Source organism: Triturus cristatus, chromosome 1_2 (genome assembly GCF_964204655.1).
Source record: "Triturus cristatus chromosome 1_2, aTriCri1.1, whole genome shotgun sequence".
NCBI classification, from domain to species: Eukaryota; Metazoa; Chordata; class Amphibia; order Caudata; family Salamandridae; genus Triturus; species Triturus cristatus.
Window position 1 is genome coordinate 1,093,463,403 of NC_140580.1, and position 13,692 is coordinate 1,093,477,094.

The 13,692-nt window shown below is 42.1% G+C and overlaps 1 protein-coding gene across 8 annotated transcripts in view; it reads left to right on the forward strand.

Annotated features, from left to right (window-relative positions):
- Positions 1–13,692, forward strand: part of GSN (gelsolin) — a 191,906-nt gene that overhangs the window by 119,608 nt on the left and 58,606 nt on the right. The window lies entirely within an intron of this gene.

The window sequence follows — 13,692 nt, forward strand, 5'->3', positions numbered from 1 at the left end:
ATCAGTTCAGTTGCATGCTTGCACGAAGAGTGACTCCACTAACTTCTGCCGTTTATTGGAATGTTCCTTTTCTAAAGAATTTTTAAAAAATGTGTTTAGTGTTTTCTATACATGATCCTGCATAGGGTATCGGAGCGCTTTACAGAAGCATTTCAACAAATAACTTTATACATTACCAAGTCATTAGTGATTATATTATATATATATATATATATATATATATATATATATATATATATATATATATATATATATTCTCAAAACAATACCCTTGCAGGCATATAGTTGCACATAAATTATGCAAAAAAGGAGAGTACTCTGGGTAGTTCCCAAGTTTAGGTGGATGGCAGCTCGTGTACAGAGCACCCTCAACACCAGCGACACTCTAAATTTGCTCACCTCAAATGTCTGCTTTTCTATCCAAGTTTTTAAGCATAGGACTAGCACAGTGCTATCCACACCAAGATAGAAATGGACAAAGTCTTTTGCCATTTGTACAGCAAAGTCTGTAAGCATAGGATTAACACAGTGCTATCCACGCCGAGCTGTAAAATGACAAGCCATTTATCACTCCAGGCACAGTATTATAGCTTTGGATTGGTAAAATACCATCCAAGCCAATCTGAAATGAATAAAAGCAACCCCTGACACGTGTTTCACTGTAAAATGACAAAAGCCATTTATCACTCCAGGCTTTTGTCATTTTACAGCTCGGCGTGGATAGCGCTGTTCTAATCCTATGCTTACAGACTTTGCTGTACAAATGGCAAAAGACTTTGTCCATTTCTATCTCGGCGTGGACTTATGGGAGAAATTTACTCCTATAAAACGATTTTGCTTCCTTTTTGAATGCCACGATGGATGGAATTCTTCTAATGTTGGGGGTGTGTGTGGGGGGGGGGGGGGTGGAGGGGGAAAGAGTTTTCCAGATTCTCGGAGCTGCCCCGGAGAACGCTCGGTCGTAAGTTCTTTTCTTACAAAAACGAGCCGGTTTCAGTAGTAGGTCTGGGTGGCACCAGGTGAACCGGCACCCTCCTGATAGCGTGAGTTTCTGTGATAGGTAAACTGGTGTTTTGTGGTGTCATGCTTTGTGAGTGGTGCATGCCAGCTTGGATTGAATTCTTGCTTCGAAGGGCAGCCAGTTGAGTACTTTCAAGTGAAGGGAAATATGGTTCAATTTTTTGGATCTGGATACAAGTCTTGTGGCTGCATTAAGACAAGCTTTCAGTGGGGCTGTTGATATCTTGGGGAGCCCGGCCAAAGTAGTGCAACCATACTCAATCCTTGATATGACCAGTACCTGGACTGCTGTTTTAAGATCTGTTTTATTTAGGAATGGTTTTAGTTTTTGCAGGTAGCTTAAATGGAAACGGGCGTTTTTTGCCATTGTGTTGCTATGTGCTAACATGTTCAGATTTTTGTCCAGAATAATTCCCTGGGATTTAGTAGTCCACAATCTTCGAAGTACACTTTAGAGCAGTGATAAAGTTGGTCCATTCTACTATATTTGATTTTGCTTTTCTGGGGTGTAATCAGTAGGAATTTGGTTTTGAGGGTTTAGCTTCACGTGGTTCGCCATTGGAGGGTTCTCGTTGGTGCCTGGTTCATGGTCTTTATCTCTTCTGTCGATGCAACCTTGATGTACAGTGTAGTGCCATCTGCGTACATGTGGAAAGAAATGTTTGCTTTTTGTAATATATCCGTGAGTGGTTCTACGTATAGATTAAATAGCGACGGAGAGTGTTGACCCTTGCGGAACTCCGATTGTATTTCTGGTTGGGCCTGAAAGGGTTTGGTTGATAATGAATTTTTGCGATCTATTCTCAAGAAAGGAACTAAACCATTTTAGGACTGTTCCCTCTAGCCCCATTATTTTTCAACCGATCTAATATTTTGGCATGGTTTACCATGTCGGAACCCGACGACAGGTCCAACAGGATTAGGAGACCTGTTTCGTTGTGGTCGAGAGCCAGTAAAGCGTCCTCTACGATGTGCAGAATTGCTGTTTCTGTACTATGGTTTGGTCTGAAACCAGATTGGAAATCATTTTAACAGATTGAAATCCGAAATATGAAGACTCAGTAGTTGTTGGGCACCTTTTTCCAGTACTTTGGCTAGCATGGGAATGTTTGTTACTGGTCTGAAGTTGTTAGGATCAGAGGGTTCTCTGTTGGTTTTTTTATGAGTGGAATGACTTGACCAGTTTTTAGGCATGCCTGTATTTGGCCTTGTGACAATGAGGCATTTATGATCTTTGTCCATGGCAGGATTAGCAGGTGGTTTATAGAAGACCAGCACTTTGCTGGTAAGGGATCGTTTTAGTGATTGTTAGGTTTAGTGGTCGACATGATCTTTGCAAAGTCTAGTTCACTGACCGACTTAAATCCTGACCATTGAGCATTGTTTTTTGGTTGTTCTAACTCTAGTTGAGCCTGTTCCTCTAAAGTGCCCTTATCTCTTTCAATGTCTTCGGCTGCTTTTTTGAGCTCCCCCTCCAGTGAGTTAGCTTTGTCTGTAGAGAAAACAGAGAAATCTTCACTATTTAAGATTGTTTTTGTAGTGGCTGGTGCAGATTTATTTGATTGTTCTTTTTGTAGATCGAATAGTTTCCTTGGTCGGTTTACTGCATTATGCAGTTCTTTCCTGAGTCTTTTTTTTGATTTTAGAATGCTTTTATTATAGGCTTTCCTGGATTGTCTCAGTTGGGTTAAGTGGGGCGAAGAAGGGTGTCGCCATTTACTTTCTGAGAGTCTGTGACAACCTTTCTTCATTAAGGGCGCCATTGAACCACAGGTTTTTGTCTGTCGGAGGTTCTCTTTAGTTTTAGAGGGGCTATGTCTTTGCTAATGCTTGACATTGTCTTGTTATAGTGCAATGTGAGGTCACTGGCGTCAACCATGCTCTTAGGTGGCTGCAAATCTATTTCACAGCTAGCTGCTACGTTTTCCATATTGATTCCTCTAGTGTCCCGGGTCCATTTTTTGGGCTTAATAGATTGTGAGGATGATTTGGTTTTTATGAAGAATTTCGAATGTAATTATGTGGTGGTCAGACCAATCGCAGGGGGTGATTACAATTTTCTCGATCGCTTTCTCTTTAGCTATGATCCAATCTAAGGTGGAGCCTTTGGAGTGGGTAGGGAGATGACATCCTTGAACTAAGGATTGCTCTTCCAGGAAGGCTTTAAACAGTGTGATCTGACTGTCCGAATGATCCTCCCAGTGAATATTAAAGTCTCCTAGGAAAATATCGTTAGATCGCAGATTAGAGTTGATAGTTATGATTTCTATCATCTGGTCTATGAACGTGGTCTTTGTACCAGGGGTCGTGGTAGAGTGCGTGGATTTAACAGTTTTGGTTATCTGCCGATCTTAAAGACCTACCCAGATATTCACAAGACTAAGGGTCAGAGTATTTTTGTGTTGGTTATGTCTGATCTGTGTACACAGGCAATGTCTCCTCCCATTCTGTCTTGTCTGTCCTGTCTCATAATCCGGTAGTTCGGCGCGACTAACCGGTCTAAGCATGGTGAGGACGAGTCAGAAAGCCATGTTTCTGTTAAAATGGTTACGTCAATTTCATGGTTTAGTATGAGGTTGGCTATGTCAGCAGCGTGTTTATTTGCTGAATGACAGTTGAGTAGTATGCACCGAATGCGTTTCTGAGAACGTTTCATTGGTGAAACAATCTTTCCAGCCCTTAATGACCATTCTTTAGGTTGCTAGGATTTAGCCTTTTATTGTTAGCCTTAGAAGTTCTACCAGCATTCGTTGGGATTGTTTGGATCTAGTTTTCACCTATCTTAGTTTGAGAAGTGTGAGCAGGTTCATATGTAGACAGAATGGATAATATCTCACTGTCTGTCAAATAGTTGAGTTGCGTACGGGGGCAGTAAATTCTGTTTGACGCTGCCATTGGGGTGGAACAGCGTTTAACTTGTGTTTTCATAAGAGGAATTCAGAAGAACCTCCATATTTGCGAGCCATTGTTCTGATAGGCACAGCAGCTTCTTCATATCTCGAATAGCGAAAAGCATGGCTTTGTAAGTCTTGCTAGATTGCGAACTGAAATTTTTTAATTCCCTATTTGTTTGAGGGGTTCTAATCTTTTCCGAATCTAGGTTGAGTAATGGTGGGCGGTTGTGTGGGTACCCTTATTGGGAGGCAGCTTTGTATATCTCTGCTGGATCTATGCATGTTTTTTTGTGACTAGAAACAGATCCGCACATCCCTGTGTTGGTCTCGTGCGTGCCTCTAAAGTTATCTTGTTCAACTTGTGTAGTTTCCAACCTGCTGACTGTTCCCAGTAGCGAGTTAGGATCAGTGTTGGGGGTTGGATGGGAGCTAGAGTCGAAGGGTGAGGTAACTAATGATAGCTGTGTTGAGGCAGCTATCTTCTGACTTACTGGTTTCGTGATTCAATTTCATTCTACTGACAAATCGCGATCCGTCTAGGAGTTCTATAGCCCTGGCGGTTCCAGTTTTGCGATCATTCGAACTACTGACTTCCTGATATAACATTTAGGGCTCATCAGTGGAGTTTATGCAAACTAGCGCTTCCATTTGTACCAGCATGCGAATTACTGGCTTCCTGATTTAACGGTTGGGGCTCTTCATTGGTGTTTATGCAGTCTAGCGTAATTTGTTGATTAGACTGTTGGGGGATCTATCTCCTTGCCGATTGGTTCCCATGTGAGACGATGGCTTGAGAATTCTTATTAGGTTGGTTTCTTCTTGAGGTGGGGCTGCTGAGGACATGGTATTTTTTTTTATATTGAGAAATATTCATCTAAACGTTCCAGATCTTTGTTGGCAGCTTGAATGAGAAACATGCCGTTTTTATAACACGTTGTGTTTAATGATGCTCTCCGCTTTCGGGAAGGTGTAATGAGCACCTTGGTTCCATAGGGAATGTTTTTCGATTCCTGTATTTTCAGCGAGTTATTTAATCCATTTAGCCATTTTAGTAGTAAAGAAAATAGTCGTTAATAATTGCGCCTTTTTTAAGTTGAAAGATCTAGTATTATCGTTTTAGGATTAGTTCTGAGGTTATGTTTAAAAGTTTTGGAGGCATTTTTAGAAAGATTGGGAGGGTAAATGGAGTATGATTCCTTCCGGTTTTAGATGATGCCCTGACATAGTTGTGATTAAAAGATTTTGTACCTTATTATTACTGAATTGCTTGTGTGGGTAAAGCAACTGTCCCTAGTTTCTTTGGTAGAAAATCCGTCAAGTATCTGTCTGGAGTATAGCTTAAACGTGCCAGTAAGCTCCTGTTCGACTTACCGTGGACTACAGTCTAAAGAAAAATGCGAAAGGTAGCAATGTTTTGCTCATGTTCTCAAACTTCACTTGGAATAAAGTATAAAACAAAATTTCAATCATTGGCAATGCTCTGCCCCCACCAAGATGGCTGCCAAGAGAGCATCAGTCTGGAGTGAAGTCGTATGTCTCTGTTACTGGACCAGAGTCCCTGAAATGTAGTCCTGTTACTTTCTACTCGTCCATCTCTGAGATGGAGTCCTCTGTTTTCTTCTATTCAATAGACCCAATGTTGAAGTCCTCTGATACTTTATTAGTGCAATAGTCCTATCTCATTTTACTTCTACACCATTTTGCCCTGAGCCTGTATTAAATTTAAATCAATCCTGAAACAACACTTACCTGACGCCGCCGACACCGGTCACATCTTGCTGCACTCTTCCTGGGCTGCTCACGCTGTTGGTCTCTCCCGCCGCCATCGTTACCGCTGGCCGCTGTGGGGGGAGACTACAGCTCCCAGAGTTCCCGGTACCACTTCCTGGTGGCTACGTGCTGCACGCCCGGAGGCGCATAAATTGCTGAGGCTCCCTCCGCGTCGCGGGCCGCGCGCGGGCGGCGCCGGGCTAAGCCCGGGCAAAGGGCGGGCCGTTGTGTGGCCGTTAGGAGGCCGGAAGAGGTCGGGCCGGGCCACCTCCCTAAATCAAGGTTTTTTAAAATTGATCGTTACTACGTTGATGACGTGAGTTGTATCAAGGTTTTATCCAGTTTAACAATCGCTGTAGCAGGGTTGTTGTCCCGTTATAGTACTGTAACAACCGGCGATTGAAACGAGATAGGTATTCTTTTAACCTTTCTTGTGTTCTCTACTGGTGCGTAGAGATACGATTTTAGACAGTACTGATTTCTTACTATCTATACTAGAGACTAACACATTTGTATTGAGACTCAGAATGGCCACAAAGAACTCCACCTTGGACAACTATTTGGTCAAAATGGTGAGCAAGATAAACGACCGAAGAAAATCCCTGGGGAAGGATTCTACTCCGGATCTCACCACTTCTATAGATATTGATATTGAAAGTGATCTTAATATGTTGGATTTACCCAGTATTGATACTTCTCGTACTGAAATCATAGCTACCACTTCTTTAGACCATGAAGTATCTACTCAAGCACCGTTAGAGTTATCTAGTGAACCTGTGTCACCTCATTCCCCCTCTAAGAGACCTGTTAGGAAATGTAGGAAAACCCTAACTAAGTGGGGAAATGCCCACTCTAAGTCGAAGTTGGACCAAAGACATAGAAGTATTGTGACTGCTACTGATAACACAGCTAGCAAGGGTGATGGGAACGATAACCTTTTGGGACACATTGCCAAGATTTTTGAGGCAAAATTAGACCTCATGACTAAACCTCTCATGGAAAAAATTGATTCTTTATCCATGGGGGTATCTAGCCTATTTGAGGCAAAATTAGATCTTGTGACCAAACCCCTTTTGGAAAAAATTGATTTCTTATCTATGGAGGTATCTAGGTTGGGCGGTCTCTTAGAGAATAAGAGGAAAGATCAGACCGCAACAACTCCTGAGTCAGAAATATATTCAAATGATCAGGCACAGCCGGCCACAATCAGAAGAAAAAGCCCATTCAAATCTTTACCCAGGGAGATATGTCATCCAGTTGGTTGTACCACTCAGTCAAATGTAGCTCCACCTAATAGTGAGGATTACTACTCCTGGATATAGACCAAATCATATTCATCTCCCGCCCGATTGTGAACCTTATGTTGTAGTCCTTTCAAATGTCCCACCCCCAGAACCGACCGTATCAAATCATCGGGAGGAATCCCACGATTCTCTTAAACGGAAATAAATTGCTTGGTTACATAAACTGTGGTTTTCCCCCACTCCTCTCTGACATACTGTCTACTAGAAGGGTATCCTGGATTGGTAACGCAAGAAAAAGATGCAAGGGGGATTGCATAATTATTAATTTTAGACACCCCCAGCACGTTGCGACCGTCCTTCTAAGAGCAGCATCCCGGGATAAAGGGGAGTTTGATGTGGGTGTGCATTCTTTGGGGTATTTCTATAGGCATTTGACCAGAGTACCACAATTGCCTAACAATCGCAGACCCTTGCTCAATAGCAGAGGCATAAACTTTATCATCCCAACTGAAAATAGATTCTCAGCATTGAGCATGTTAGATCAAAACGACTAACTTTTACAACTTAATGAATCGAGCACAGACACACGAATAGACAATCAGATATGGGGTTCAGGCGTGAATGTCGAACAATTGGGTTCAAAATTTACAATACCAATATGCCCCGGTGATACTGTTAGACAAGCTGGGAAATAGGATTTTATCTTCCTATCCTACAACGAGTGAGGCAGCTAGTTCGGGGGTCATAGACAAGTATCATATAATGTCCATGGAGGGAAAGGACGATATTGAAGTTGCTAATAAGGTAAATCCTTTAGTCATATCCGAGGTCAATACAGGGAATGACATCATATTAGTAGGCCCAGCTTCACCACATGTAAAAGAGGATCCAAGTATTAGAATGTTATCTTGGAATATAGCTGGGTTAGCCAAGAATTTAATGGATGTGATATGGTCCTCATATATTGAGGATTATGATATCATATTCTTACAGGAGACATGGATGGTGGAAACTCCCCACAGGTTGGGTTATAAAACATATTGTTCTAATGCAACACCATCTATTAGAGGTAGAGCATCAGGGGGATTGGTTATTTGGGTTAAAGTGTCTCTAGAAATAGATGCTAGCCAGATATCCATTACCCCTCCAGACCTACTTGGCATTAAAATTCTTACCAGAGGGAAAGAAATCATTTACTTAATAAATATATACAATAGACCATATCCATCTCATAAGGAATCTAAAACGATAGAACTCCTGGATTCCTTTTTAGATACACTGGGAGATAATGCAAAGGTATTAGTTGGCGGGGATTTTAATTGTAAATATGAGCCTGTTTCGGGCATGGAAAAAATATTCGATTAACAAGACGCCATTAATGATATTTTACCCTTAGAGTCAGTGGGCTCAGTTAATACCGTAGCCGTTCTACAAATTTTGCAATTGACTGTTGCGCACGACTTAAGGGCTTGTAACGGCCGTTTCTGCTCGGATAGACCAGCAGCTCTGACTTATTTCAAGGGAACTTACAGATCACAGACTTTGTAATGGCATCCCGGAACGTATGGGAATTAATAGCAGATTTTAAGGTAGACCAAAGGACAGAGTGATCACTTCCCTCTCCAATTATGGTTAGATCCTCACCCATTTATTACTAGGCCTGACGAAGAAATGTTACCAACATCATCAACTGGGGAGTTACAAATATCTAACAATAGACGTGCGGTAAGATGGTCATACATTTTGGGATCGGAAAAAACATTGAAAAACATCTATGTAAAATTTTGGGAACACCCCAGCTACCTTTAGTGGGTACTCAGGGTGTTCTTGATTTACATTATAAGTTGTTAGATGCTTTAACTCCACTACTGAGTAAAACTTATAAAAAAGACAGTAATAGGGAAGGGAATCTTCTCGAGATGGTGAATCCATGGTATAATAAAGATTGCTGACAAGCTAAATTAAGGTTGATTCAGGCAGTAAAATCTGGAAATCGTCTAGATATAAAAAACGGAAGATTAACTTATAATAAAACCATGGACCAAGCAAAAAAATCCTGGGATGAAACTATATGGGAGGATCTCTTAAATGCAACTAAGCAGCGTGACCAAAGTACGTTCTGGAACTTAATTGCCAAGGGGAATAAGAAGGGTAGTTCAACTAAGGATATTTTCTTAGATGAAAACACATGGTGTGATCATTTTACCAAGCTTTACGCCAATAAAAAGAAGAGTTTGTCCCTCAAGGACCATGAGATAGACTTAGAAACGAGTAATGCTCCTTTACATTTTAGTTTAGAAGAATCCATTCAGGCCTTGCAGGCCGTGAAAACGAGCAAAGCTCCTGGTCCCGACAAAATTCCCGGCGATTTACTAAAACATGATGTAGAAGTGTGGGGACCATACATAAACTTCCTGTGCAATTCGATTGCTGCTGGTACACCAATCCCTGATTCCTGGAAAGGGGCAGAAATAATAATTTTTAAAAAAGGAGACCGTTATGATCCTAGTAATTACCGCCCAATTAGTTTAATTGACATTTTACAAAAGATTTTTGCCAGACATATTTTAAACAGGCTTTTAGATTGGACTGAAGAGACTAAAATACTGACTAAATATCAAGCTGGTTTTAGATCCAAAATTAGTACTATCGACCAAGTATTTAGGTTTATGTGCATCTGTTGGAAGTACATAAACCTAAGAGAGGGTAGTCTATATGTGGCGTTTGTGGATCTTAGGGCCGCCTTTGATCTTGTTCCGCGTAAATTGCTGTGGTCTACACTTAAGAACATGGCGGTCCCAGGGGAACTACTTAAAGAACTCATCAGGCTTCACACGGGGAATTTTGCTAAAATCAGATGGGGAAAGAATGGTGAAATCTCAAGGGCTATTCCCGTAGACTGTGGTGTGCGCCAAGGATGCGTGTTAGCCCCAACACTCTTTTCCCTATATGTTAATGATATACCAAGTTATCTGAGTAACTGCGTGCATGATTCCCCAAAGCTAGGTGGTGAAGCGGTTACGGCATTATTATTTGCCGACGATACTATCCTTATTTCCCAAACTCCGAGAGGCTTACAAAACTTGGTTGACACATTCCAAAAATATTGTGAGGGGAAGGGGTTAGAAATAAACCCTAGCAAAACTAAGTATGTCCATAAACCCCCAAAAATCCCTTAGGAGTAATCTGTTCCTTGAAAATAAAAAAACAGGAACAGGTTGGGAGTTTTACCTATTTGGGGATATTATTGGACAGTAACTTGTCTTGGAAAGGACAGATGGACAAAAGTTCCCTATCCCTCAAACAAAACTCAATGCCTATTCTAAAAGTCCACGGAGCTAGCTACTCCAAGGCTATATCCCCGGCTCTTGAAGTATACAAAGCTAAGGCACAATCGGCTGCCCTTTATGGTGCTGAGGTTTGGGGCTACTATTGTAATAATACTTTTGGAAAAATGGAAAATCACTTTGTGCGTAGTCTACTAAAAATACCAACTAGAACCCCCTTTGGTCCCTGTATTTTTAGATATTAATCTCAAAAAAATAGATTACCAAGTAATATTAAGACCGTTGTTGTATTGGGTCAGACTATGGGTAACCCCGGAACTGAGTGTCTATAAAAGTGGACTTGTCGAACTATCTCAGATTGATGGCTATTTGAATACACCATGGGTAAAGTATGTTTCAAAGTGGTATGAGCGATTAGGGCTTGCACATCTATGGGATTCTCCACAGAACATGACATTGTCTTCTAGGAAGCTTGTAAAGGATACCTTTTGGTCGTACGTCAACGGTGAGCTATTGTATAGCTCATCGTCTGGCAAATTGACCATGGAATTTTTGCTTTTCAAAGATACACCTAGTTTAGAGCAATTTATGGATGAGATCTGTCCACCATTAGCAAAAACATTATACTTACAGTTTAGGTATGGGGTTTTACAGATTAATGCATACACATCCTGTTGGGGGAAGGTAAAAGGCCCTGACTTGTGTACCCTTTGCTCTCTAGGGGCTAAAGAAGATGCTGCCCACTTACTCTTTTTCTGCCCGAAATACAAAAAAACAAGGGACTGTTGGATCAAACCTGTTTGTAATTATGTGGGGGTTAGATCTTACAAAGAGGCAGAGCGTATATTCAAGTCAAACACCTCACAGCTAGTGGTGTTTGGAACAAGTAGATTTTTATACAGTGTGTATTTTATTCGGAAACTATCTGGTTACAAGCTGTAAATATATTTGGATTTATGCTCTGCCCTCCCCCTTTCCCCACTTTCTGTGTTTTGCTTATGTCTTATTGTCTCTCCAGCCCATGCAATCAATTGTTTTCTGGCTTTTAATTAATTTATATATTGTTATTTATGTTTTTACACGCGGTATTGTGTACTTATGGGTTACTTACAAAACAAATTTTATCGCCAATTTAATGTAAAATATCTCCCATTAATATGATGAATTGTATATATGTATGTTATACTTATCTCTTGCTGACTTTTATGGCTCATTGCCGAAATGAAATCAATCAGCCCCCCAAAATGGTGGCAGCGCTTCTTGCATCCAGGATACAACACAACTGGGGACAGACAAGCCTGTGTGCCACCAGCCCAGAAAGGTGACAAAGTTTCTCACATCCTGGAGACAGTACATAGCAAACAATCAGTGCCTGTGTTTAGTGGTCCCTCCGTACCGCTCTGTTTCCCAGCCACTCCCAAGTCATTGTCTCAGTACAAACCAGCCAATCCAGCCCACTCGTCCCGTATCACTTGCCTCTCTTGCAGCACCACTCCCAAGGGAAAGTCACTGCCCTCGTGTCTCGCCGCTCACAAAGGAGAGACACTTAAGTGCTTCACCTATTCGGCCCGTGATGGCTGCCTCTCACCAACCATCCCCCTGCATCGGCAAAGATCACGGCAAGAAGCTGCATCCAGCGACACAGCGCGACCCAGGCACCAACCCGCTGGTTCAGCGTTGCCCTGCTTTCACTATCGAGGCACGCGTAGGGAGGAGGGGCGTTCCAGTCACAGGACGACCTCCTGCGAGGCAGAAGGCTCTCTGCGCGGGTCTCCACCTCGCAATGCCCGCCGCCACTTCCGACGCTCGAAACGGACGCTGGAAATGAGCGGATTGCAGGGAGGCAATGAGTGAAGGACGCTCCCCTCTCGCACTCAGCCACCCGGCATCTATTGCGGCAGCACACTCCCAGGTACCCGCACACCACACCTATATCACGGAACTTGCCTCCGGTCCCTGCCGATCCTCCGGGCCTCTCCTCAGATCCTCCACCACAAGCGGGAAGACCTGGCCAGCTCCAATGACGGATCCCTCATCCGCTCCGATTTCGCTCTGTGCCCACAGCGCACAGACTGGACCAGCTCAGCCTCGGGCAAGTGTCTCTGCCTTCCACGAGATCTCTACTTCGCTCTTCGTCCGGGTGTTTGATTTCCTTCACAAGTCTTTTAAATTACCAGTTTCTTGCTCGCCAACTCTGCACCTTGAGGCTGAACTGGGATATAATCGCCACTTTGATCCACAGCCTGCGGAGCTCATTCCCGGAGCTCCTTTCCGATCGCCATCTAGGCAACATGATTTAGTTGAAATGAATGTAAATGAGTAAAGAATGATTAACTTCATACATTTTTCATTGTTCATGCACATAGTTTTAATTTGCATAACGGTGCATGCTGGTTAATCCTAGTTCTTCTTCCAGTTATGATTCGAGGGAGGCTACAGGTAACTTGTGTGTCCCTATTCATACCTGTGCTATCTTGACGCCAGACACAAGTTAGTTAATATAATAACGTAAGTTTAGAACCTCTCTGCGTTTATTTTTAATTTGTCACTTAACGCATCATCTTTTAAGAGTAGTACTCTGAAAGAAGCTATACTGGCCTGTCCCCTGCCCCATGTATAAATAGTGTCTGTGTGGCTGGGGGAGATGGGGAGGGGAGAGCAGTGCATTTTGTGGATTGTGGCTAATCTGTTCATAGCTAGTTGCATAGTATTGTCGTAAAGCAGGGCACAGCCCCACCACTGGCACATATCAATTTAATTGTCTTCTGGTGCTAATTTAGCAACAGATTAACTTACCATGCCACCACTAAATAGGTACCAGGTTGCCATTAGAAGTGCCAATTATGCACCTTTTGCCAAGGAGGAGGCGGAGTGGTTCTACAGTAATCTACTTGCCAAGTCAGCTCCACAGTGGTTGTGGTGTTGCCATCTTATGTGCAGGAACCACTAAATAGACACTGTCAGAGACCAGCTATCTTTGGGCTCTTTACAAGTACACAATCCTATCATGCATACACATTACTTTCATACATGCACATTTCGCATCACCAACATCAAGTAGTAACAAACCAGAATATAACAATTACAATATTTATTTATAATCCTAATAGGATTCAAAGTATAAAGATTTTTTGTTAAACACGTTAAAAGAGCAAGTACATCACAACTTTGCTTCAAATAATCACATTGATTAAAAACATACATAAAAATATCCTGGGAGAGTATGACAAAACAGACATCAAAGACTTAATAAATCAAATGAGCACACCAAGTCTGTATACACTAAAGCTGATAACCCTGGTAGATCACTATCGTGTTTTTGTTATAATCTAACCCGGCAGAGCTTGGGTGCTCAATCAACAGAGCAGCGACGCATTTCTGCGGTATGTTATTCACCACCTTCTTCAGGCGTATGCATACCATTCAGTGTCTCCCAACGCAATCTAAAAAGACATTACACAGAAGAATAACTTTTTG